General features: G+C 42.1%; 19 non-coding genes across 19 annotated transcripts; 3 read left to right on the top strand and 16 right to left on the bottom strand.

The window, feature by feature from the left end:
* The first annotated feature begins 9,706 nt into the window (after nucleotides 1–9,706).
* Nucleotides 9,707–9,779, top strand: trnav-cac (transfer RNA valine (anticodon CAC)). The gene has a single exon. It is a non-coding gene; the product is annotated as a tRNA-Val (tRNA).
* A 436-nt stretch (nucleotides 9,780–10,215) lies between these two features.
* Nucleotides 10,216–10,287, top strand: trnaq-cug (transfer RNA glutamine (anticodon CUG)). The gene has a single exon. It is a non-coding gene; the product is annotated as a tRNA-Gln (tRNA).
* Nucleotides 10,288–10,631: 344 nt separating this feature from the next.
* trnav-cac (transfer RNA valine (anticodon CAC)) lies at nucleotides 10,632–10,704 on the top strand. Its single transcript has one exon. It is a non-coding gene; the product is annotated as a tRNA-Val (tRNA).
* A 2,939-nt stretch (nucleotides 10,705–13,643) lies between these two features.
* Nucleotides 13,644–13,725, bottom strand: trnas-uga (transfer RNA serine (anticodon UGA)). The gene has a single exon. It is a non-coding gene; the product is annotated as a tRNA-Ser (tRNA).
* Nucleotides 13,726–14,029: 304 nt separating this feature from the next.
* trnas-uga (transfer RNA serine (anticodon UGA)) lies at nucleotides 14,030–14,111 on the bottom strand. The gene has a single exon. It is a non-coding gene; the product is annotated as a tRNA-Ser (tRNA).
* A 1,424-nt stretch (nucleotides 14,112–15,535) lies between these two features.
* trnas-uga (transfer RNA serine (anticodon UGA)) lies at nucleotides 15,536–15,620 on the bottom strand. The gene has a single exon. It is a non-coding gene; the product is annotated as a tRNA-Ser (tRNA).
* A 689-nt stretch (nucleotides 15,621–16,309) lies between these two features.
* Nucleotides 16,310–16,391, bottom strand: trnas-uga (transfer RNA serine (anticodon UGA)). The gene has a single exon. It is a non-coding gene; the product is annotated as a tRNA-Ser (tRNA).
* A 304-nt stretch (nucleotides 16,392–16,695) lies between these two features.
* Nucleotides 16,696–16,777, bottom strand: trnas-uga (transfer RNA serine (anticodon UGA)). Its single transcript has one exon. It is a non-coding gene; the product is annotated as a tRNA-Ser (tRNA).
* Nucleotides 16,778–18,201: 1,424 nt separating this feature from the next.
* On the bottom strand, nucleotides 18,202–18,286 carry trnas-uga (transfer RNA serine (anticodon UGA)). Its single transcript has one exon. It is a non-coding gene; the product is annotated as a tRNA-Ser (tRNA).
* Nucleotides 18,287–18,590: 304 nt separating this feature from the next.
* On the bottom strand, nucleotides 18,591–18,672 carry trnas-uga (transfer RNA serine (anticodon UGA)). Its single transcript has one exon. It is a non-coding gene; the product is annotated as a tRNA-Ser (tRNA).
* Nucleotides 18,673–19,744: 1,072 nt separating this feature from the next.
* trnas-aga (transfer RNA serine (anticodon AGA)) lies at nucleotides 19,745–19,826 on the bottom strand. Its single transcript has one exon. It is a non-coding gene; the product is annotated as a tRNA-Ser (tRNA).
* A 304-nt stretch (nucleotides 19,827–20,130) lies between these two features.
* Nucleotides 20,131–20,212, bottom strand: trnas-uga (transfer RNA serine (anticodon UGA)). The gene has a single exon. It is a non-coding gene; the product is annotated as a tRNA-Ser (tRNA).
* Nucleotides 20,213–20,516: 304 nt separating this feature from the next.
* On the bottom strand, nucleotides 20,517–20,598 carry trnas-uga (transfer RNA serine (anticodon UGA)). The gene has a single exon. It is a non-coding gene; the product is annotated as a tRNA-Ser (tRNA).
* Nucleotides 20,599–20,902: 304 nt separating this feature from the next.
* trnac-aca (transfer RNA cysteine (anticodon ACA)) lies at nucleotides 20,903–20,984 on the bottom strand. The gene has a single exon. It is a non-coding gene; the product is annotated as a tRNA-Cys (tRNA).
* A 1,072-nt stretch (nucleotides 20,985–22,056) lies between these two features.
* Nucleotides 22,057–22,138, bottom strand: trnas-aga (transfer RNA serine (anticodon AGA)). The gene has a single exon. It is a non-coding gene; the product is annotated as a tRNA-Ser (tRNA).
* Nucleotides 22,139–22,442: 304 nt separating this feature from the next.
* On the bottom strand, nucleotides 22,443–22,524 carry trnas-uga (transfer RNA serine (anticodon UGA)). The gene has a single exon. It is a non-coding gene; the product is annotated as a tRNA-Ser (tRNA).
* Nucleotides 22,525–22,828: 304 nt separating this feature from the next.
* Nucleotides 22,829–22,910, bottom strand: trnas-uga (transfer RNA serine (anticodon UGA)). Its single transcript has one exon. It is a non-coding gene; the product is annotated as a tRNA-Ser (tRNA).
* A 304-nt stretch (nucleotides 22,911–23,214) lies between these two features.
* On the bottom strand, nucleotides 23,215–23,296 carry trnac-aca (transfer RNA cysteine (anticodon ACA)). Its single transcript has one exon. It is a non-coding gene; the product is annotated as a tRNA-Cys (tRNA).
* A 689-nt stretch (nucleotides 23,297–23,985) lies between these two features.
* trnas-aga (transfer RNA serine (anticodon AGA)) lies at nucleotides 23,986–24,067 on the bottom strand. Its single transcript has one exon. It is a non-coding gene; the product is annotated as a tRNA-Ser (tRNA).
* Nucleotides 24,068–24,223: the final 156 nt, after the last annotated feature.

Here is a 24,223-nt window from a genome sequence, read left to right as displayed (position 1 = left end):
CTAAATAAGTTATGAAAGTTTCATACCATTGTTAATTGTTAGACATTTATTTTACTGTCCTCATGTATTTATGCTCACCTCTTGGTGTTATAATTTGTTTACATAAAGCATGCTGAATTGTCTCTGTATGAGATGTACAGCACAAATACACTGGCCCTGCTCACTTTATTAATAACCCAATAATCGACACGCATCATCATACTTTGTGACCATGTTATCCTGTGTGTGTGACCCACATATTATTTTTTCACTGTTACATCTCAGCAGGAGCAATCTTAGCAGCCAAAAGCGTACCTGGCAGCAGGTGAAGGTAAAGTACAGGAACATATTTCAGTGGTAAGTAGCCTTTGAAGAAATGTGTTTGTCCAATAAAGAGAGCGCCAAACTAGATATGGAACAAAAGAAACTGAAAATAAAAAAGATCAAGCTAGAGATTTTGAAACTGGAGAGGGACGTGTATAAATTCAGATAAAGGAGAATTTCGTGTTGTGAACGGTATTTAATTCTGTTTTCTCTCCACAGCTTGAGAAACATGTAATAATAATTAAACAATTCAACACAACTTGAACTCAAACTTGTCATTATTGTACGGTTCATGCAACGTGTTAGAAATGTGTTTTTTACATTTATATTCACAGTGGGGTGCCATGACCTAACGTGTGGAAAGTTATAAATCATCTCTGTCCATTTAGCCTTCTTACACTTGCTCTGACTTAAACTGCTACTGTGTCAATGCTAAATTATGAAAAGAAGTTCTAACTCAAAGGTCACAACAATAAGGATCAAAGGAAACATGTGTCCCTGTACAGCTCCCTCACTGTGTCAGGAGAAACTGAGTCCTTTCAGGCACTAGAACCTGCAGGGACTCAACGAAGAAAAGACTTGAGCCTGAAAATTGTCCACAAGACAAAATGTATAAAATATGAAGTATACTATTAATTTAAGATGGTTCTGTCAGAAGTCAGCCATGGTGCCTGAGAACTTTAAGCAACGAACCTGTATTTAATTTGGCCAAAGGTCATTTCTATCTGTGCCCTTGTTTTAGCATGTGCATGTGCATGTGCGTGCCTCTTTCTGAACACAACACCCAGTGTGGACACATCATGGCTGGGACAGCAGCAGCAGCCACAGACACGTCCAAACTTTCTGTATTCAGCAGATGTGGAATATAGCTGATGGAATATAGCTGAGGGATCACTTTTTAAAGAAAGTCCAGCAAAGCTTTGGACACATTCTGAGTCACCACTAAAGAAGAAGAGATTTTGTTGAAAAGTCAGTTTGTCATTTTATCGAGGTCTCTCTGCTCTTTGTGTAACTTAGATATTCTACATCTGAAATGATTCTTTATAAAGTATTTTATTCAAATAAAACGATAACCTCTGATCTGAAGACAGCTGATTTAGTGCCGGTCACATGATCACATCATTTATAGGATTAAAAACATGTTAGATTTGTACAAAAGAGCCTCAGATTACCAACACTGATTATTTTAGATCGAAAGAAATGAATGATCACTTTTCTTTGTGGGACACGTTTCCATCAAAGTGTGAGACGATATGAATGAATGAATGAATGAATGAATGAATGAGTTCAGAGTTGGTTCAAACAGCTCTTCAACATGTTGAACTCATCAGTTACAGAGGAGACAGAGAGTTCATTTAAGGGCTGTAAATCATCTTTAATGGTGCCACATGTGTCCAGTTTGTCTTCGTTACCATAACTGGACAAACACTGATGATCAGGACTGAATAAATGTTACTGATCCATGTTCAATTCAGCTCTAATGTAACTCATATCTGCTGGAACTGGGACGGAAGGAGACTTTTTTGCCCTCTTGTGGTGTAAAGATAAACTGCATGATGTCAGTTTCATGATGCAGAAACTCCGTGAAGAAAATAAATGTGGAAATATAAAGACTTTTCTCATCTTCTTGTTGAAGCTCCAACCTCCATCATATCATAAAGATCTCATCCATCCTTTCCCTGTTCCTGTATGGCGTGATCTTTGTGCCACCAGGTTGAGCGCGCAGTGACACTGATTTGAGGGCACAGATCTATCTGAAGGAACAATAATTTTAAGCGTGTGCGTATGATTCTCACACACGCTCGCTCATAGGTGCTCGGACACGCGCTCAACTCTGACAAACTGCTCGCTCAAACGGCTCACTCTGCTCGCGCTCGGCTCTATCTCTCTGCTCGCTCGCGGCTCTGTCTCTGCGCTCGCAACTCTGTTAGTTGTATGTAAATGAGCCACATGTGGCAGAACCAATCACAGACTGGTAGTTCTCACAGACTGGTATTTGTGTGATGGATACTAAAAAAATAAGGAGGAAGAATTGTAGTAATCATGTTAAAACTGGTGTAGTTGGGTGCTAGCTAGTTAGCCTACTGATTACTGTTGTAGGGTGTCACAAATATTTTAGAGAAAGAAACCTAACATCAACTTTTTTTATTTGTTTCTCTTTATATTCTTTCATGTATTTTTAATGTTTCTTCCACTCCCTGCTGCAATGCTTTTATTTTATGTAAAGAATTGTTTTGTACATGAAATGTGCTACAAATAAATTTGATTTGATCAAAATCTAAAACGGTAGAAAAATAAAACTACACCAGCTTAGGAAATTATTATTAAATGTTTGAAGTATTGAAGTGGTTGTTTTTACCTAGTAAGTTATGAACTATAGCAGCTGACCCACAGTGGGTTTTTTAAACTTTAAACTGATCAATTGTGTTATTGGTTTAATCTGTAATGGTTACTGGTTTGACAAAAAAATATAACATCTAGTTTAATTCCTTTAGGGTGATGGTAGAAGTTCAGTTGAGTCTGCAGACTCTGCAGTGATTGGCTGGTGGTGTGGCTCATTTACATACAACTAACAGAGTTGCGAGCGCAGAGACAGAGCCGCGAGCGAGCTGAGAGATAGAGCCGAGCGCGAGCAGAGTGAGCCTTTCTAGCGAGCAGTTTGTCAGAGTTGAGCGCGTGTCCGAGCACCTATGAGCGAGCGTGTGTGAGATTCATACGCACACGCTTAAAATTATTGTTCCTTCAGATAGATCTGTGCCCTCAAATCAGTGTCACTGCGCGCTCAACCTGGTGGCACAAAGATCACGCCATACAAGGACAGCTTATTTGGATTCAAATGTTTATCTGATGGAGAGAGGTGTGATTTGATCTGGAACGACGCTTTATTTTGGAGGTATTTATTCAGCAAGTGCGAATCTGTCAATATGTGTCAAACTTTACCGAACCCTGTTGCTGTTGTTCTACCGCCGCCTCCATCTTTTAGTGTCCGCGTTAAAGCAATACAATGTAACTTCTCAAAAAGCCCACTATGGAGCTCCCCCTACAGGCTTGGAGGTAATGTACGGTTACACTGTCGTAAATACAACACCCTTTCGCTTTCACGTTTCACGTTTGTTGACGAACCGGCGAGGAGTTAGAAGGTGCAAGCTATGTAGACCGAGAAGGTAAGAGTAATCAAATGTACCTGGGAGCGTGAGAGGGGTCTATTTGTTTTTGCGGTAGGTGTGCCAGAAAGCAAGTCAAAGAACTTCCGCTCAGCTCCCGGGCCGCTACCGGGCCGCTCCAGCAAAGTTACATAGTGCAGTTTTTCCAACTCAGACCCCCGAAGGGCATAGGAGACAGGCCAATCGTAATATTAAAACTCATTCTAGTCGCACAATTTTTTTCAAGCTGCTATTTTAAGGTAGAAATGTTACATAGTATTGCTTTAATGTGTGGCTTTGATGTTTTAACTAACATGTTAAACACCAGAGTCACACAGAGAAAACAGACCAACAGCTGCGGTGTCCAGGGAGCCTAAAGGAGGAATGAGGGCTTTTCTCTGAGAGCGAAGGTGTCAGTACAGCAGAGGAAACATCCCAAATGTAGCGGACACTTGAGTTTCTATATGTTGTCTTTTTAGGCGTGTTGAATCAGTTTTTGGGGTTCACTCCTCAGCTGCTGGACTCCTGTCTGCTCCTCCAAACGGCTGAAAACTTTCTACTGTATACACTTAAAAACATGGAGCCTCTTGTGTTTGTTCTTGTGGACAACTTTCCTGTTAGCTGGAACATTTCAGAGTTCTCCTCAGACTGTATTCAGTGGGCATAAAGGTGTCTTTAACAGAGGGAACGAGGATTTATCTCTGCGCTTCACCCCGGCAGAAGCAGCCAGCGAGGGGGCGGGGCTTGTTCCAAACGCTCAGCTGCTCTCCCATTGGTTATTACTTATGACGTCAGAGACGGACAAAGTTCCTACTGGCTCCTGAAGCCGGTGTAGCGGAAGTGGTTCTGGAGGCAGCAGCGACACTTGTAATGTTCACAGCTTCTGTTTGACACCTCAGAGTTTATAAAACTCATACAACACTATCAGAACACATGGCCACCATAGGAACCTTTATAAGTTCAGGCTTTCTAAAGTAACGGGACACACACACATCAGTCCAATCCAGATGTTTTTCTCATCTTTTCATAGTTTCCTGTTTTGCCTTCATAACTCAGATGGAATCAGTCAGTGAAAAACACAGCAGGCTGTGAGAGAAAGTAAAGGTGTTCACCAGACCAACCAAGCCTGAACCTGAGGGATGTATCACTGAAATTACTGAGCACATCATCAGACAGGAGAAGAAGAAGCCCATTTTCACTGATATCAGCATCAGACAGCAGACCTGGAGGTGCTTTTCTTTCTACAGCTGGCCTTCACTCCTCTGTGTCTTCTCTCCAACCATCTTTGTCCCAACCATTGCATCTGTGGTGTTCAGCACATCTGCAGCATCAGGCCCGCTGGGTCCGTTCTGCTCGTCTTCTGCAGACGGAGCTTTTTCATGGCAGGAAACCATGCAGAGAGTCAGGATTCTGCAGGAACCACTGGAAGACTTTCACTTCCTCCTTTAGTTGAATGCTTCATCAAACTGACATCATGCAGTTCCTCTATTCGCCACCAGAGGGAGACACATCTCCATCAATGCAGAGTCCCGCTCAGTATTACTGACAGTACTTCACAGCCACTGAGAGGACACATTTAAATCAGTAACATACAAAGAAATGATTTCTATATTTGAGCCAGGCTTCCACCTCCATATAAGACACACACTGTGTCCTCATACAACAAGCAGCTCTCCTGTCTGAGCTTCACATCTTTACAGTTAGCATCAGCACACACAGCATGTTGATGAAGATTCTCACTCATCCAGGTCATGGTAATCCTAAGAGCTCACATCCTCTGGCCTAAAAGGCCTCTAGCAAAGAGCCAGATAAGACCAGAGCCACCCACTCTCCAGATAAAGGGCCTTACGAGCTGCTGAAGTTCTTCAAGTAAATAAGTTTATATTAGTTTCTCTTTTGGCCAGAGGCTCTGGTGCTCTGGAGTTACACCAAGTGTTTCTGAATGTTAGCTGCAACACCTTTAAAACCTGTTTTATTTCCATGCAAACAACAGATAATCCTAACTGTCCTGTAGTTCGTAATGTGTCAGATCTCCATTTATTCCATCTCTTTCGCTGCAGTTTTAAAACTTCATTACATTTGTTTTGTTGTTGAACCACCAAACCAGCTCAGAAGACACAGTATTTAATGGCTATCAGGTTGAGTGGAGGATGTAAATGAACAAGTGGTTCACTTCAAGGCAAGTAAGAACATTCATCTTGAAAATCAACAGATATCAGCTTGCTGCACTTTTGCATGAAAGGATAACAAATCCAAGCCTGCAATTGTTATTAAGTTTTAAACAAGAGGCACAAGACTGAAGCGTTGGAACAGACAATTATAGCAGATAATAAAACACTTGTGATCTGTGGTGATTTCAACATGGACCTCTTAAAGGTACATACTCCTAAACAAACATGTGATTTCTTGGCTGCGTTATACGGTAGAGGCTTGTATCCACTGATCACAAAGCCGAGCAGAGGAGCCACAGATAGTGCAACATTAACTGACAACATTTTTACACATTCCTTGGACACTGGTATAAATAGTGGTTTGGTAATAAGTGATGTAAGTGATCATTTAGCTGTATTTGCAACATTTAATGATCAACTACAGAGGAAGAAAACAGAAAAGCGTAGATATGAAAGGGTAAGGACTGTTAAAGCAATTAATGCTTCAGAAATGAGCTTTAAAACAAGAGTGGAATGAGTTTCATACAGATGAAGTAAACACTGCAGACAATTCATTCTTCAACTGTTATTTATCTCTCTGTGATAAACACTGTCCAACAGGTTTATGTTCACATAAGCATAGTTATGCTGAGAAACCTCGGATAACAAAGGCATTAAAAAATGCATGTAAGAAGAAAAATAAACTTTATGGAGACTTCATCAAAACTAGAACAGAGGTTGCTGAAAACCGCTGAGATGCACAAAAACAGGCTGACCAACATGTTGAGGCAAGCAAAGAAGCAACATTATGATAAAATGTTACAAATAAATCAAAATAATATGAAGCGCACATGGAACATCCTAAATAATGTAATGGTGAATAAGCCTTGATCACCAGATCAACCTAAGTGTTTCATAAAGGACAATAAGGTGTTTGGCAATCTGACTGAAGCGGCTGATGAATGGAACTCAGTACAGCGGCTCGTGAATCCTCTGGTGCACGTTGAGCATCGTCATGCTCTTGAATTCCTTCCCGCAGTCGTCACATTTCATGAGGTCCCTCATTTCCACGAGGTTCTCCTGGTGCTCCTTCAGGGCGGACGGGTACTGGAAGTGTTTGCCGCAGTTTGAGCACCACACGGGTATCTTCAGCGACGACCCCTGTTGGTGGTCGGTGCCGCTCACTTCTGCGCTTGACTCTTTTCTCCAAAAGAAACGGGTGCTCCTCTTCTGGCAAATGGCGTAAATCTGGTGTCTTTTCAGCCGTGCATGTGTTTAAAATGCTTGTTGCAGTGGATGCAGTGATAGGGCCGATCGTCCGTGTGGCACTGTGTGTGTCTGTTCAGTGTTCTGACACAATCAAATGCTTTAGAGCTAACGGGGCACACTTTGAGGGCTTTCTTTGCCACGTTTTGAACAAGTGCAGATGGGCTGTCCTCAGACGTCCCAGGAGGTGTTTCTAAATGAGCTTCCTTTGTGTCGCTGTCACAGTTCTGAGCGTCAGCGCCTGCCAGAATCTGCTCCAGCGTCTTGCTCTGCAGTGTGTCCTTAAAACATCTGAGGAAACTGGACAAGTGGAGGACAAAAGAAGAAGTGTCAGACCTAAAAAACTATCTACAGAAGATGAACAATATCTGAAAGTGATGTCCTTAAGAAAGAGGAAAAAATCCAGCAAAGACCTGACACAGGAGCTGAGAGATGCATCTGGACCTTCAGCTGATCCATCGGCTGTTGGCCCGAGCCTCATCAGAGATGGGCTCCATGGAAGGGTGGCTGTCAGGAAGCCGTTCTTAAGGAAGGAAACAGTAAGCGTTGTTTCTAAGTGCTTGTTAAAATGATTATTTAAGATAGTAATTAAGTGTTTTTTAGGTGATGTGAAAACCGTTTGCTGTGACTTTCAAATCTGCTTCAGAAACTGGACGTGTTTCTTCAGATAAACTCCTGACCAACTGTGAAAAAGCAGTGAAAATGTCTGGCCTGTATAAACTTTGTGATGTCAAACAAGATCAGAGATGACATTGCTTGTGATGTCACTACAGTGATGACATCACAGCTTTGTGAAGGCTTCTGTTCTGTCTCTTCTGGTCTGTGGTTCCAACCACAGATTCTGGATGGAAGTGAAGTCCGGATTCCAGAATGTTGATTTGTGTTCTCTGTTAATCTCTGGACGACTTCAGCTGATTACTTCCTGTCACTGTCACGTTGGAAGGTCCACTTCTGCCAGTTTTTCAGCAGCCACTATCATGTTTTCCACCAGCAGTGTTTCCCAAGACAGAATAATGTGAGTTTGTTTAAAATGTTGCCAAAATAAACTATTACAATTACAACAAATGTCATCTCAGGGCACTTCAGTAATAAAGTCCAATTCAGGCCAATTGGAGTTCAATTCATTGTAATTATAATCCAATTCATTCAATTCAGAATGAATCCAATTCATTCATACAGAGCAATTCAAAAACTATTTCCTCGCTAAGGAAACCAACAGATGGCACCGAACTTGCACTATTTCTAATTAGATAGAACTTTTTAACAGTTCTAAGATCATATCTTTCTGGTTTTATTTGCATTTTACAAAGAGTCCCGAGTAATTATGAAAGTGGGGTTTTAATTAGAAGAAAAAGCCTCAAAATAAAGTGATTTTTAGGAGTATGCAGGGATTCATTTCCATCTAATGAACAGCTCAGTTATATTAAACAGTGGGCCGTGTGAGCAGCAATCAGGGGAGTAAGGAGTTCACAGATCATAGACAGAGGCAACCGTCCAACTATTCAAAGCTTTTAAAATGAGTAATAAAATCTGACAGGTAACCAGGGAAGGAAGGACAAGAGGCAGGGAGGTGGGCAACCACTGTGTGGCCTGGTGTGGGAATAATCACCTCAGCTGCTGATTTTAGGAGGAGCACCAATAAGCCAAACAGCGTCTCCATCCCAGGAGAAGAGGTGGCTGAGGAACACCTGGGAGTTTACCTGTTGCATATCTCTTATGAGTCTGTGGTGCAGAGTGCCATCTTTCTTCAGCACCATCTGCTGTGGCAGCAGCATCAGAGCCAGCGACTCAAAGAAACTGAGCAAACTGCTAAAGAAGGCTGGCTCTGACCTGGGGACTGCTTTGGAGCTGTGTTTGATGAGCACTCACTTCTTTTTTTTTTTTTAAACCCCTTGTCCTGTCCAGCATTATGGCAGCAGAATTGTAATCTGAATACCGTTTATGCCAAACACATTTGCTATACCAAGGGAAGCTTTATGAATGTAAAGCTCCCCTTGATGCCTATCAACTCCTTATTTATTTATTTATTTTTGTTACAATACTTAACATGATGTGATAGTGTGATAGTGCCGAACCGGACCGTGGGACAGAGAGAGAGGGAGAGCAAAGAAGGGAAAAAAGGAACAGAAATATGAAGAGACAAACATAGAAAACAATGAAAAATCAGACAACCAGCTGCTACACCTGTAAAAGCAAAACTGAAGACAATCCAAGGCTTTTGTGGGGAATCCAGCCTTAGAGGCACCAGGAGCACCTGTAAGCAGACAAGCAGAGAACAAACACACAAACAAAAAAGCACAAGCAGCAGCAATCACACGGCAACCTTCCACCAAGGAATCAAACCCTGTTCCTCCGCTTCACAGGCGGATTCTAACCTTTGACCAGCGAATTGTCAAGCATTTGCATGACTGAGAGCGTAAATTGACTGTGGAAGGGGTTCCATGGTGTAAAGGTCAGCACTCTGGACTCTGAATCCAGTGATACGAGTTCAAATCTCGGTGGAACCTTCAGGTGTGTGCTGTCATGGTTGTGTTCTGGAAAGAAGATGAGTTGAGTAGGCAAGTCACTTGTGAAATGACACCAGAGTGCTCAATTCCAACTGAGAGGATCTGTGGTATGTGACGTCACACCTCTGTGTTGCTAGTTGAATCTTTTTTTGGTTTCCTCTTGCATATTCATTTACGATGCTTCTATTTATCCATGCTCTCCCAGAGGAGTGTGTTGCAATCCCACTTCTGACTCAATTTGTTGCGACTCCACAAACTCTTTCCGCGAGCAACAAAATTTGGGAAAACTTACCTCATTCTTTGGTTTCCAGAACACTAGTGAATAGGCATGGCTTCAGTTTCCGTAGTGTAGTGGTTATCACATTCGCCTCACACGCGAAAGGTCCTCAGTTCGAAACTGGGCGGAAACATTACTTGCTCCTCCTTTATTTATTTCATCCTTGTGTGAAGATGTATGACTGCACGTTAATGATAGCAACATCAACATATTCATAATTATGGATAGGAGGGGAGCCTCATCTGCTATTCTTGACATGTAAAGTCAATTTGTGCAGGTTTTCAAAAGATTTTCTCATGCTATGGTGTGAAACGGACTTTGGCGAATCCCTAGCTGCTGAGCGAAAATGGCAACCTTCGGTAAAGGAATCTAACCCTGTTCCTCCGCTTGACAGGCGGATTCTAACCTTTGACCAGCAAAGATACAGAATGTGTTGCTTGACTGTCGTGCCAATTCTGAGAATACAAGTTGTAAGAGTATCACTGAAAAATTGACAAAGAAACACGTTGCTAAAACCATTTCATTGTCAAGCATTTGCATGACTGAGAGCGTAAATTGACTGTGGAAGGGGTTCCATGGTGTAAAGGTCAGCACTCTGGACTCTGAATCCAGTGATCCGAGTTCAAATCTCGGTGGAACCTTCAGGTGTGTGCTGTCATGGTTGTGTTCTGGAAAGAAGATGAGATGAGTAGGCTAGTCAGTTGTCAAATGACACCAGATTGCACGATTGATCAATTCCAACTGAGAGGATCTGTGGTATGTGACGTCACACCTCTGTGTTGCTAGTTGAATCTTTTTTGGTTTCTTCTTGCATATTCATTTACGATGCTTCTATTTATCCATGCTCTCCCAGAGGAGTGTGTTACAATCCCACTTCTGACTCAATTTGTTGCAACTCCACAAACTCTTTCCGCTGGCAACAAAATTTGGGAAAACTTACCTCATTGTTTGGCGTCCGGAACACTAGTGAATAGGCATGGCTTCAGTTTCTGTAGTGTAGTGGTTATCACGTTCGCCTCACACGCGAAAGGTCCTCATTTCGAAACTGGGCGGAAACATTACCTGCTCCTCCTTTATTTATTTCATCCTTGTGTGAAGATGTATGACTGCACGTTAATGATAGCAACATCAACATATTCATAATTATGGATAGGAGGGGAGCCTCATCTACTATTCTGGACATGTAAAGTCAATTTTTGCAGGTTTTGAAAAGATTTTCTGATGCTATGGTGTGATACGGACTTTGGCGAATCCCTAGCTTCTGAGCGAAAATGGCAGCTTTTATGAGTATTAAAGGAGACATATTTTACCTCTTTAAACAAGTTAGAATTGGTCTATGGCACTGATGCCATGGTAACAGCCCGCGGGCTGGAACCGGCCCGAATGGACATCACAACCGGCCCGGTTACATCAGTGGTTGAGAAGTTTTTTTTTTTTTTAAAATAAATAATACTATTATCAACAAATTTAAATCTACTTTTGTTTTTTGATCCTTAACCCCCTTGTGTCTAAGGCCTTTTCAGAGACTTTGAGGCAGTTGTCATCACCTTGACATTTTCAAGTATTTCAACTAACTGTAAACATCTATGCAAAAGTGACACATATGGTTGTATTCGGAAAAGCCTAACAAAAAACAATATGAGAGTGAAGTGAATGTAATACAAACAAGTTTTATTTAAATTGAGGGGAAACACAACTGTACAAAAAAACAAGTTTTAGAGGTCTTCAAACAGTGCAAGAAAACGCACTATAAATAAATCTAGCCAAGACTTTTGAAGGTTGAACCTTGTAAACAAAAGTGTTGGCTGCATAAAAGTAAAAAGTGCAGTCAGAAATGTTTTGTTGTTTTCACACAAACTCTAAAAAAGTAATTGTAACTCCAGGTAGTGTCTCTGAGAGTTGAATACTAATTAGATGGGTGTGTAACACCCCTGATTTCCCCCACGCCCCTGTCACTCTCCATGTGATAATTGTCTGTCACTGGCAGGACATTGCTGCCTTCCCCCACATGCTGGCTGAATGGGGCGTGTTCTCACCTGTGAATAGCCACTCAATCACCTGGTACTTTACATGTGAATAGCGATGGGTGTGGCCTAGGAAGCTGCTGCAGTCTGCGACTACAGAAAATCCAAAGATTTCTGTTCACTCTCTTTAAAAAGGGCCAGCTATATAATTTATTTTTAAAATATATATATTTGAAAACTAGAAGTTTCAAGGTTTTTAATGGTGTCACTTATATGTTTGAATGACAAAAACTCACAGAGTTACAGATGTGTTTTTGGAGATGTGTCAAAAATGCCCACCGGTGGGCATTAGACCCCAGAGTGTTAATGGTTTTAAGTATAATATTCATTTAATTAATTTCCACGTAATCCAACAGTTTGTCCCTCGCTCGTGCCGGTCTCAGTACCTTGGACAGAGACCAGTGCACGCGCTTCAACAGAGACCGGCAGCGCGTGCACTGTCCAAGGTACTGACTGACGAGTCGCGCGACATCAGTCAGGAAGGATGTTGTCTAAAAAGCGGAAGGTTGACTCTGAATGTAGAATCTTTCAGGAGAAATGGAAAGAAAAGTATTTCTTTTGGGAAGTGAGGGGTAAACCAGTGTGTTTAATTTGTTCGCAACAAGTGGCTGTGCCAAAGGAGTACAACATCAGACGACATTACGAGACCCATCAGGAGAAGTAAAGCGACTACACAGGGCAACGTAGGACACAAAAGCTCAACGAGCTAGCCTCATCCCTCCAAAAACAGCAAGCGGCTTTCTCGAAATGCCGAGAGACATATGAAGGTTCGTTTTAATTGTATATCTTCTCAAATTCTTATTTTTACGTTAACTGCAGCTGTTTTCGATTGGGGATTTCTGTCTCGGCGCGCCTCCGTTAAGTTCTGATGGCGTTGCCCCTGGCAACCAACAGCGTCTCCTGCCAACATGGCCGACCGTGACTCCTCATTCTCAATACTAACTTAACATTTTATTTCATGTTTATGGGCAGTGAAGGCGAGCCATGTCATCGCATGGGAGATAGCCAAAGCTTCCAAGCCTTTCTCTGAGGGCGAATTCGTGAGGACGTGCATGATAAAGGCAGCCGAGCTAGTGTGTCCAGAAAATCGACAAGCTCTCGCGAACATCAGCTTATCCCGACCTACAGTGACCGAGAGAGTGGAAGAGCTCTCCAGCGACTTGCATAGCCAACTTAAAGAAAAGATTAAATCCTTCGTCGCGTTCTCCATTGCTCTTGACGAGAGCACTGATGTGACTGATACGGCTCAGTTGGCGATATTTATTCGCGGAGTGGATGCTGCCTTGAATGTCACGGAGGAGTTTGTTTCCGTGGTACCCATGACAGACACGACTACAGCTAACGACGTGTCTGTCGGGGCCCTTGACAATCTGGAGGTGGACTGGAGTCGCGCTGTCAGTGTGGCTACGGATGGTGCACCTTCCATGGTAGGAAGAAAGGCCGGAGTGGTCGTCAAGTTGAGAGAAAAGGTACGAGAGGCTAACCCAGACCAGGTATTCTGGAACTTTCACTGCATTTTACACCAAGAGGCGTTGTGCAGCAAAAGTCTGAAGTTAACTTTTCGCAACCCTGAGTCAATAGTGTTATCGTTGTCAGCAGGATTTGAACCTACACAGGGAGACCCCAATGGATTTCTAATCCATCGCCTTAACCTCTCTGCCACGACAACTACATACACTAGTGTTCACCTTTGACATTCAACGGTTACAAATCATCATTTTCATGAAGGACTTCAACTCCTGAGACAGACCTAAGTTATGGCGATCAAGAAAAAGCTTTTTTGTTTGTTTGTTAGAAATGGTCAATCTTTCAAAATGGGTCAGAGGAAGGAGTTGTGTCTTCAGAGATCAATCTGTGCAGAAGTTCATGTGATCAAGATGTGATCTGGCCTTTGTTTTGTTTAATCAAATGGTCCAAGGAACTTGTGCTTCTTTCCAGGTTAACTTTCAGCAACCCTGAGTCAGTAAAGTTATCGTTGTCAGCAGGATTTGAACCTACGCAGGGAGACCCCAATTGATTTCAAATCCATCACCTTAACCTCTCGGCCACGACAACGACATACATGTATGTTCATCTTTGACATACAACGGTTACAAATCATCATTTTCATGAAGGACTTCAACTCCTGAGAGAGACCTAAGTTATGGCGATCAAGAAAAAGCTTTTTTGTTTGTTTGTTAGAAATGGTCAATCTTTCAAAATGGGTCAGAGGAAAGAGCTGTGTCTTCAGAGATCAATCTGTGCAGATGTTCATGTGATCAACATGTGATCATGCCTTTGTTTTGATTAATCAAATGGTCCAAGGAACTTGTGCTTCTTTCCAGGTTAACTTTAAGCAACCCTGAGTCAATAATGTTATCTTTGTCCGCAGGACTCGAACCTGCGCTGGGAGACCCCAATGGATTTCAAATCCATCGCCTTAACCTCTCGGCCACGACAACGACATACATGTATGTTCATCTTTGACATTCAACGGTTACAAATCATCATTTTCATGAAGGACTTCAACTCCTGAGAGAGACCTAATTTATGGCGATCAAGAAAAAGCTTTTTTGTTTGTTTGTTAGAAATGGTCAATCTTTCAAAATGGGTCAGAGGATTGAGCTGTGTCTTAAGAGATCAATCTGTGCAAGAGTTCATGTGATCAACGACACCTCTGCACTCTGTTTTGTTTCATCAAATAGTCTAAGGAACTTGTGCTTCTTTCCAGGTTAACTTTTCGCAACCCTGAGTCAATAATGTTATCGTTGTCGGCAGGATTTCAACCTACGCGGGGAGACCCCAATGGATTTCTAATCCATCACCTTAACCTCTTGGCCACGACAACGACATACATGTATGTTCATCTTTGACATTCAACCGTTACAAATCATCATCTTCATGAAGGACTTCAACTCCTGAGACAGACCTAAGTTATGGCGATCAAGAAAAAGCTTTTTTGTTTGTTTGTTAGAAATGGTCAATCTTTCAAAATGGGTCAGAGGAAGGAGCTGTGTCTTCAGAAATCAATCTGTGCAGAAGTTCATGTGATCAACGACACGTCTGCCCTCTGTTTTGTTTCATCAAATGGTCTAAGGAACTTGTGCTTCTTTCCAGGTTAACTTTTCGCAACCCTGAGTCAATAAAAGCCGCTTTCGGACAGACAGTTCTAAGAAAGTAGTTATCAGAACTACCCTCCTCGAATTTCGTTCTGATAACTATCCTTCTCCAGCGGAACTGTTTCAGTCTGCATTCGCACATGAGTCGGGACCTGATAGGGACTGATGCGCCGCGCGCAGCCGTCTGCTTCAGTGACGTGTTAGCCGTTAGCCGTTAGCCGTTTAGCGCTACATTCAAACACAAAACAAAACGGTAAAAGTAATGAGAGTAAAAAAAACACCACCAAGAAGCTAATATGGAGAGCGGGGAGGCCACTGTGTTTATGATCTGCATGATGGTGATATTAATCATGGACAATCACATCAGCCGTCTAATATCGAGGCTGGAAAAGCTCACAGAGAGAGTCAGGAGACAATACTTTTTTATTTCATGAAGGAAGAAAGGAGAGCAGAGCGCTGCAGACAAATGAGACCAGTGTAAGTTTAACTTATTGAACACCCGCCGGTTGTGTCTGTGTCATATGAGGAAACATTTCAGCCGTGATAGCATGACATGGGGCGTAGTTACCAACCACCACACACCTCAGTTAGATTCGTTCTATAGAACTATGAAAAGACCCGACCTCGGAGAAGGAGCTAAATAGTTATAGGAACTAAGGGAGAAAGCCCCGAGTTCCTGTATGTCCGAACACGGGAGAAAACGGCACCGCGGATTAAAAGGTTATTAGAACTGCCAAAGGTTCCTACAGTCCGAAAGCGGCTAATGTTGTCTTTGTCGGGAGGATTTGAACCTACGCGGGGAGACCCCAATGGATTTCAAATCCATCGCCTTAACCTCTCGGCCACAACAACGACATACATGTATGTTCATCTTTGACATGCAACGGTTACAAATCATCATCTTCATGAAGGACTTCAACTCCTGAGAGAGACCTAAGTTATGGCGATCAAGAAAAAGCTTTTTTGTTTGTTTGTTAGAAATGGTCAATCTTTCAAAAGGGGTCAGAGGAAGGAGCTGTGTCTTCAGAGATCAATCTGTGCAGGAGTTCATGTGATCAAAGACACGTCTGGCCTTTGTTTTATTTCATCAAATGGTCTAAGGAACTTGTGCTTCTTTCCAGGTTAACTTTTCGCAACACTGAGTCAATAATGTTATCGTTGTCCGCAGGACTCCAACCTACGCGGGGAGACCCCAATGGATTTCTAATCCATCGCCTTAACCTCTCGGCCACGACAACGACATACATGTATGTTCATCTTTGACGTTCAACGGTTACAAATCATCATTTTCATGAAGGAATTCAACTCCTGAGACAGACCTAAGTTATGGCGATCAAGAAAAAGCTTTTTTGTTTGTTCGTTAGAAATGGTCAGTCTTTCAAAATGGGTCAGAGGAAGGAGCTGTGTCTTCAGAGATCAATCTGTGCAGAAGTTCATGTGATCAACGACACGTCTGCCCTCTGTTTTGTTTCATCAAATGATCAAAGAACTTGTGCTTCTTTCCAGGTTAACTTTCAGCAACCCTGAGTCAGTAAAGTTATCGTTGTCAGCAGGATTTGAACCTACGCAGGGAGACCCCAATTGATTTCAAATCCATCACCTTAACCTCTCGGCCACGACAACGACATACATGTATGTTCATCTTTGACATACAACGGTTACAAATCATCATTTTCATGAAGGACTTCAACTCCTGAGAGAGACCTAAGTTATGGCGATCAAGAAAAAGCTTTTTTGTTTGTTTGTTAGAAATGGTCAATCTTTCAAAATGGGTCAGAGGAAAGAGCTGTGTCTTCAGAGATCAATCTGTGCAGATGTTCATGTGATCAACATGTGATCATGCCTTTGTTTTGATTAATCAAATGGTCCAAGGAACTTGTGCTTCTTTCCAGGTTAACTTTAAGCAACCCTGAGTCAATAATGTTATCTTTGTCCGCAGGACTCGAACCTGCGCTGGGAGACCCCAATGGATTTCAAATCCATCGCCTTAACCTCTCGGCCACGACAACGACATACATGTATGTTCATCTTTGACATTCAACGGTTACAAATCATCATTTTCATGAAGGACTTCAACTCCTGAGACAGACCTAAGTTATGGCAATAAAGAAAAAGCTTTTTTGTTTGTTTGCTAGAAATGGTCAATCTTTCAAAATGGGTCAGAGGAAGGAGCTGTGTCTTCAGAGATCAATCTGTGCAGGAGTTCATGTGATCAAAGACACATCTGCCCTATGTTTTTTTTCATCAAATGGTCTAAGGAACTTGTGCTTCTTTCCAGGTTAACTTTTCGCAACCCTGAGTCAATAATGTTATCGTTGTCGGCAGGATTTCAACCTACGCGGGGAGACCCCAATGGATTTCTAATCCATCGCCTTAACCTCTTGGCCACGACAACGACATACATGTATGTTCATCTTTGACATTCAACCGTTACAAATCATCATCTTCATGAAGGACTTCAACTCCTGAGACAGACCTAAGTTATGGCGATCAAGAAAAAGCTTTTTTGTTTGTTTGTTAGAAATGGTCAATCTTTCAAAATGGGTCAGAGGAAGGAGCTGTGTCTTCAGAAATCAATCTGTGCAGAAGTTCATGTGATCAACGACACGTCTGCCCTCTGTTTTGTTTCATCAAATGGTCTAAGGAACTTGTGCTTCTTTCCAGGTTAACTTTTCGCAACCCTGAGTCAATAATAGCCGCTTTCGGACAGACCGTTCTAAGAAAGTAGTTATCAGAACTACCCTCCTCGAATTTCGTTCTGATAACTATCCTTCTCCAGCGGAACTGTTTCAGTCTGCATTCGCACATGAGTCGGGACCTGATAGGGACTGATGCGCCGCGCGCAGCCGTCTGCTTCAGTGACGTGTTAGCCGTTAGCCGTTAGCCGTTTAGCGCTACATTCAAACACAAAACAAAACGGTAAAAGTAATGAGAGTAAAAAAAACACCACCAAGAAGCTAATATGGAGAGCGGGGAGGCCACTGTGTTTATGATCTGCATGATGGTGATATTAATCATGGACAATCACATCAGCCGTCTAATATCGAGGCTGGAAAAGCTCACAGAGAGAGTCAGGAGACAATACTTTTTTATTTCATGAAGGAAGAAAGGAGAGCAGAGCGCTGCAGACAAATGAGACCAGTGTAAGTTTAACTTATTGAACACCCGCCGGTTGTGTCTGTGTCATATGAGGAAACATTTCAGCCGTGATAGCATGACATGGGGCGTAGTTACCGACCACCACACACCTCAGTTAGATTCGTTCTATAGAACTATGAAAAGACCCGACCTCGGAGAAGGAGCTAAATAGTTATAGGAACTAAGGGAGAAAGCCCCGAGTTCCTGTATGTCCGAACACGGGAGAAAACGGCACCGCGGATTAAAAGGTTATTAGAACTGCCAAAGCTTCCTACAGTCCGAAAGCGGCTAATGTTGTCTTTGTCGGGAGGATTTGAACCTACGCAGGGAGACCCCAATGGATTTCAAATCCATCGCCTTAACCTCTCGGCCACAACAACGACATACATGTATGTTCATCTTTGACATGCAACGGTTACAAATCATCATCTTCATGAAGGACTTCAACTCCTGAGAGAGACCTAAGTTATGGCGATCAAGAAAAAGCTTTTTTGTTTGTTTGTTAGAAATGGTCAATCTTTCAAAAGGGGTCAGAGGAAGGAGCTGTCTCTTCAGAGATCAATCTGTGCAGGAGTTCATGTGATCAACATGTGATCATGCCTTTGTTTTGTTTAATCAAATGGTCCAAGGAACTTGTGCTTCTTTCCAGGTTAACTTTTCGCAACCCTGAGTCAATAATGTTATCGTTGTCGGCAGGACTCGAACCTACGCGGGGAGACCCCAATGGATTTCAAATCCATCGCCTTAACCTCTCGGCCACGACAACGACATACATGTATGTTCATCTTTGACGTTCAACGGTTACAAATCATCATTTTCATGAAGGAATTCAACTCCTGAGATAGACCTAAGATATGGCGATCAAGAAAAAGCTTTTTTGTTTGTTTGTTAGAAATGGTCAGTCTTTCAAAATGGGTCAGAGGAAGGAGCTGTGTCTTCAGAGATCAATCTGTGCAGAAGTTCATGTGATCAACGACACGTCTGCCCTCTGTTTTGTTTCATCAAATGATCAAAGGAACTTGTGCTTCTTTCCAGGTTAACTTTTCGCAACCCTGAGTCAATAATGTTATCGTTGTCGGCAGGACTCAAACCTACGCTGGGACACCCCAATGGATTTCTAATCCATCGCCTTAACCTCTCGGCCACGACAACGACATACATGTATGTTCATCTTTGACATTCAACGGTTACAAATCATCATTTTCATGAAGGAATTCAACTCCTGAGATAGACCTAAGATATGGCGATCAAGAAAAAGCTTTTTTGTTTGTTTGTTAGAAATGGTCAATCTTTCAAAATGGGTCAGAGGAAGGAGCTGTGTCTTCAGAGATCAATCTGTGCAGAAGTTCATGTGATCAACGACACGTCTGCCCTCTGTTTTGTTTCATCAAATGATCAAAGGAACTTGTGCTTCTTTCCAGGTTAACTTTTCGCAACACTGAGTCAATAATGTTATCGTTGTCCGCAGGACTCCAACCTACGCGGGGAGACCCCAATGGATTTCTAATCCATCGCCTTAACCTCTCGGCCACGACAACGACATGCACTTGTGTTCACCTATGACATTCAACGGTTACAACTCATCATCTTCATGAAGGACTTCAACTCCTGAGACAGACCTAAGTTATGGCGATCAAGAAAAAGCTTTTTTGTTTGTTTGTTAGAAATGGTCAATCTTTCAAAATGGGTCAGAGGAAGAAGCTGTGTCTTCAGAGATCAATCTGTGCAAGAGTTCATGTGATCAACGACACGTCTGCCCTCTGTTTTGATTCATCAAATGATCAAAGAACTTGTGCTTCTTTCCAGGTTAACTTTTCGCAACCGTGAGTCAATGTTATCGTTGTCGGCAGGACTCGAACCTACGCGGGGAGACCCCAATGGATTTCTAATCCATCGCCTTAACCTCTCGGCCACGACAACGACATACATGTATGTTCATCTTTGACATTCAACGGTTACAAATCATCATTTTCATGAAGGACTTCAACTCCTGAGACAGACCTAAGTTATGGCGATCAAGAAAAAGCTTTTTTGTTTGTTTGCTAGAAATGGTCAATCTTTCAAAATGGGTCAGAGGAAGGAGCTGTGTCTTCAGAGATCAATCTGTGCAGAAGTTCATGTGATCAAGATGTGATCTGGCCTTTGTTTTGTTTAATCAAATGGTCCAAGGAACTTGTGCTTCTTTCCAGGTTAACTTTCAGCAACCCTGAGTCAGTAAAGTTATCGTTGTCAGCAGGATTTGAACCTACGCAGGGAGACCCCAATTGATTTCAAATCCATCACCTTAACCTCTCGGCCACGACAACGACATACATGTATGTTCATCTTTGACATACAACGGTTACAAATCATCATTTTCATGAAGGACTTCAACTCCTGAGAGAGACCTAAGTTATGGCGATCAAGAAAAAGCTTTTTTGTTTGTTTGTTAGAAATGGTCAATCTTTCAAAATGGGTCAGAGGAAGAAGCTGTGTCTTCAGAGATCAATCTGTGCAGATGTTCATGTGATCAACATGTGATCATGCCTTTGTTTTGATTAATCAAATGGTCCAAGGAACTTGTGCTTCTTTCCAGGTTAACTTTAAGCAACCCTGAGTCAATAATGTTATCTTTGTCCGCAGGACTCGAACCTGCGCTGGGAGACCCCAATGGATTTCAAATCCATCGCCTTAACCTCTCGGCCACGACAACGACATACATGTATGTTCATCTTTGACATTCAACGGTTACAAATCATCATTTTCATGAAGGACTTCAACTCCTGAGACAGACCTAAGTTATGGCAATCAAGAAAAAGCTTATTTGTTTGTTTGCTAGAAATGGTCAATCTTTCAAAATGGGTCAGAGGAAGGAGCTGTGTCTTCAGAGATCAATCTGTGCAGGAGTTCATGTGATCAAAGACACATCTGCCCTATGTTTTTTTTCATCAAATGGTCTAAGGAACTTGTGCTTCTTTCCAGGTTAACTTTTCGCAACCCTGAGTCAATAATGTTATCGTTGTCGGCAGGATTTCAACCTACGCGGGGGGACCCCAATGGATTTGTAATCCATCGCCTTAACCTCTTGGCCACGACAACGACATACATGTATGTTCATCTTTGACATTCAACCGTTAAAAAACATCATCTTCATGAAGGACTTCAACTCCTGAGACAGACCTAAGTTATGGCGATCAAGAAAAAGCTTTTTTGTTTGTTTGTTAGAAATGGTCAATCTTTCAAAATGGGTCAGAGGAAGGAGCTGTGTCTTCAGAAATCAATCTGTGCAGGAGTTCATGTGATCAAAGACAGATCTGCCCTCTGTTTTGTTTCATCAAATGGTCTAAGGAACTTGTGCTTCTTTCCAGGTTAACTTTTCGCAACACTGAGTCAATAATGTTATCGTTGTCCGCAGGACTCCAACCTACGCGGGGAGACCCCAATGGATTTCTAATCCATCGCCTTAACCTCTCGGCCACGACAACGACATACATGTATGTTCATCTTTGACATTCAACGGTTACAAATCATCATTTTCATGAAGGAATTCAACTCCTGAGATAGACCTAAGATATGGCGATCAAGAAAAAGCTTTTTTGTTTGTTTGTTAGAAATGGTCAATCTTTCAAAATGGGTCAGAGGAAGGAGCTGTGTCTTCAGAGATCAATCTGTGCAGAAGTTCATGTGATCAACGACACGTCTGCCCTCTGTTTTGTTTCATCAAATGATCAAAGGAACTTGTGCTTCTTTCCAGGTTAACTTTTCGCAACACTGAGTCAATAATGTTATCGTTGTCCGCAGGACTCCAACCTACGCGGGGAGACCCCAATGGATTTCTAATCCATCGCCTTAACCTCTCGGCCACGACAACGACATGCACTTGTGTTCACCTATGACATTCAACGGTTACAACTCATCATCTTCATGAAGGACTTCAACTCCTGAGACAGACCTAAGTTATGGCGATCAAGAAAAAGCTTTTTTGTTTGTTTGTTAGAAATGGTCAATCTTTCAAAATGGGTCAGAGGAAGAAGCTGTGTCTTCAGAGATCAATCTGTGCAAGAGTTCATGTGATCAACGACACGTCTGCCCTCTGTTTTGATTCATCAAATGATCAAAGAACTTGTGCTTCTTTCCAGGTTAACTTTTCGCAACCGTGAGTCAATGTTATCGTTGTCGGCAGGACTCGAACCTACGCGGGGAGACCCCAATGGATTTCTAATCCATCGCCTTAACCTCTCGGCCACGACAACGACATACATGTATGTTCATCTTTGACATTCAACGGTTACAAATCATCATTTTCATGAAGGACTTCAACTCCTGAGACAGACCTAAGTTATGGCGATCAAGAAAAAGCTTTTTTGTTTGTTTGCTAGAAATGGTCAATCTTTCAAAATGGGTCAGAGGAAGGAGCTGTGTCTTCAGAGATCAATCTGTGCAGAAGTTCATGTGATCAAGATGTGATCTGGCCTTTGTTTTGTTTAATCAAATGGTCCAAGGAACTTGTGCTTCTTTCCAGGTTAACTTTCAGCAACCCTGAGTCAGTAAAGTTATCGTTGTCAGCAGGATTTGAACCTACGCAGGGAGACCCCAATTGATTTCAAATCCATCACCTTAACCTCTCGGCCACGACAACGACATACATGTATGTTCATCTTTGACATACAACGGTTACAAATCATCATTTTCATGAAGGACTTCAACTCCTGAGAGAGACCTAAGTTATGGCGATCAAGAAAAAGCTTTTTTGTTTGTTTGTTAGAAATGGTCAATCTTTCAAAATGGGTCAGAGGAAGAAGCTGTGTCTTCAGAGATCAATCTGTGCAGATGTTCATGTGATCAACATGTGATCATGCCTTTGTTTTGATTAATCAAATGGTCCAAGGAACTTGTGCTTCTTTCCAGGTTAACTTTAAGCAACCCTGAGTCAATAATGTTATCTTTGTCCGCAGGACTCGAACCTGCGCTGGGAGACCCCAATGGATTTCAAATCCATCGCCTTAACCTCTCGGCCACGACAACGACATACATGTATGTTCATCTTTGACATTCAACGGTTACAAATCATCATTTTCATGAAGGACTTCAACTCCTGAGACAGACCTAAGTTATGGCAATCAAGAAAAAGCTTATTTGTTTGTTTGCTAGAAATGGTCAATCTTTCAAAATGGGTCAGAGGAAGGAGCTGTGTCTTCAGAGATCAATCTGTGCAGGAGTTCATGTGATCAAAGACACATCTGCCCTATGTTTTTTTTCATCAAATGGTCTAAGGAACTTGTGCTTCTTTCCAGGTTAACTTTTCGCAACCCTGAGTCAATAATGTTATCGTTGTCGGCAGGATTTCAACCTACGCGGGGGGACCCCAATGGATTTGTAATCCATCGCCTTAACCTCTTGGCCACGACAACGACATACATGTATGTTCATCTTTGACATTCAACCGTTAAAAAACATCATCTTCATGAAGGACTTCAACTCCTGAGACAGACCTAAGTTATGGCGATCAAGAAAAAGCTTTTTTGTTTGTTTGTTAGAAATGGTCAATCTTTCAAAATGGGTCAGAGGAAGGAGCTGTGTCTTCAGAAATCAATCTGTGCAGGAGTTCATGTGATCAAAGACAGATCTGCCCTCTGTTTTGTTTCATCAAATGGTCTAAGGAACTTGTGCTTCTTTCCAGGTTAACTTTTCGCAACACTGAGTCAATAATGTTATCGTTGTCCGCAGGACTCCAACCTACGCGGGGAGACCCCAATGGATTTCTAATCCATCGCCTTAACCTCTCGGCCACGACAACGACATACATGTATGTTCATCTTTGACATTCAACGGTTACAAATCATCATTTTCATGAAGGAATTCAACTCCTGAGATAGACCTAAGATATGGCGATCAAGAAAAAGCTTTTTTGTTTGTTTGTTAGAAATGGTCAATCTTTCAAAATGGGTCAGAGGAAGGAGCTGTGTCTTCAGAAATCAATCTGTGCAGGAGTTCATGTGATCAAAGACAGATCTGCCCTCTGTTTTGTTTCATCAAATGGTCAAAGAACTTGTGCTTCTTTCCAGATTAACTTTTCACAACCCTGAGTCAATAATGTTATCGTTGTCGGCAGGATTTGAACCTGCGCGGGGAGACCCCAATGGATTTCTAATCCATCGCCTTAACCTCTCGGCCACGACAACTACTTACACTAGCGTTCACCTTTGACATTCAACGGTTACAAATCATCATTTTCATGAAGGACTTCAACTCCTGAGACAGACCTAAGTTATGGCGATCAAGAAAAAGCTTTTTTGTTTGTTTGTTAGAAATGGTCAATCTTTCAAAATGGGTCAGAG

The sequence above is a fragment of the Odontesthes bonariensis genome, chromosome 11 (genome assembly GCF_027942865.1).
Source record: "Odontesthes bonariensis isolate fOdoBon6 chromosome 11, fOdoBon6.hap1, whole genome shotgun sequence".
Lineage (NCBI taxonomy): Eukaryota > Metazoa > Chordata > Actinopteri > Atheriniformes > Atherinopsidae > Odontesthes > Odontesthes bonariensis.
This window is presented reverse-complemented; position numbering and strand designations above follow the sequence as displayed.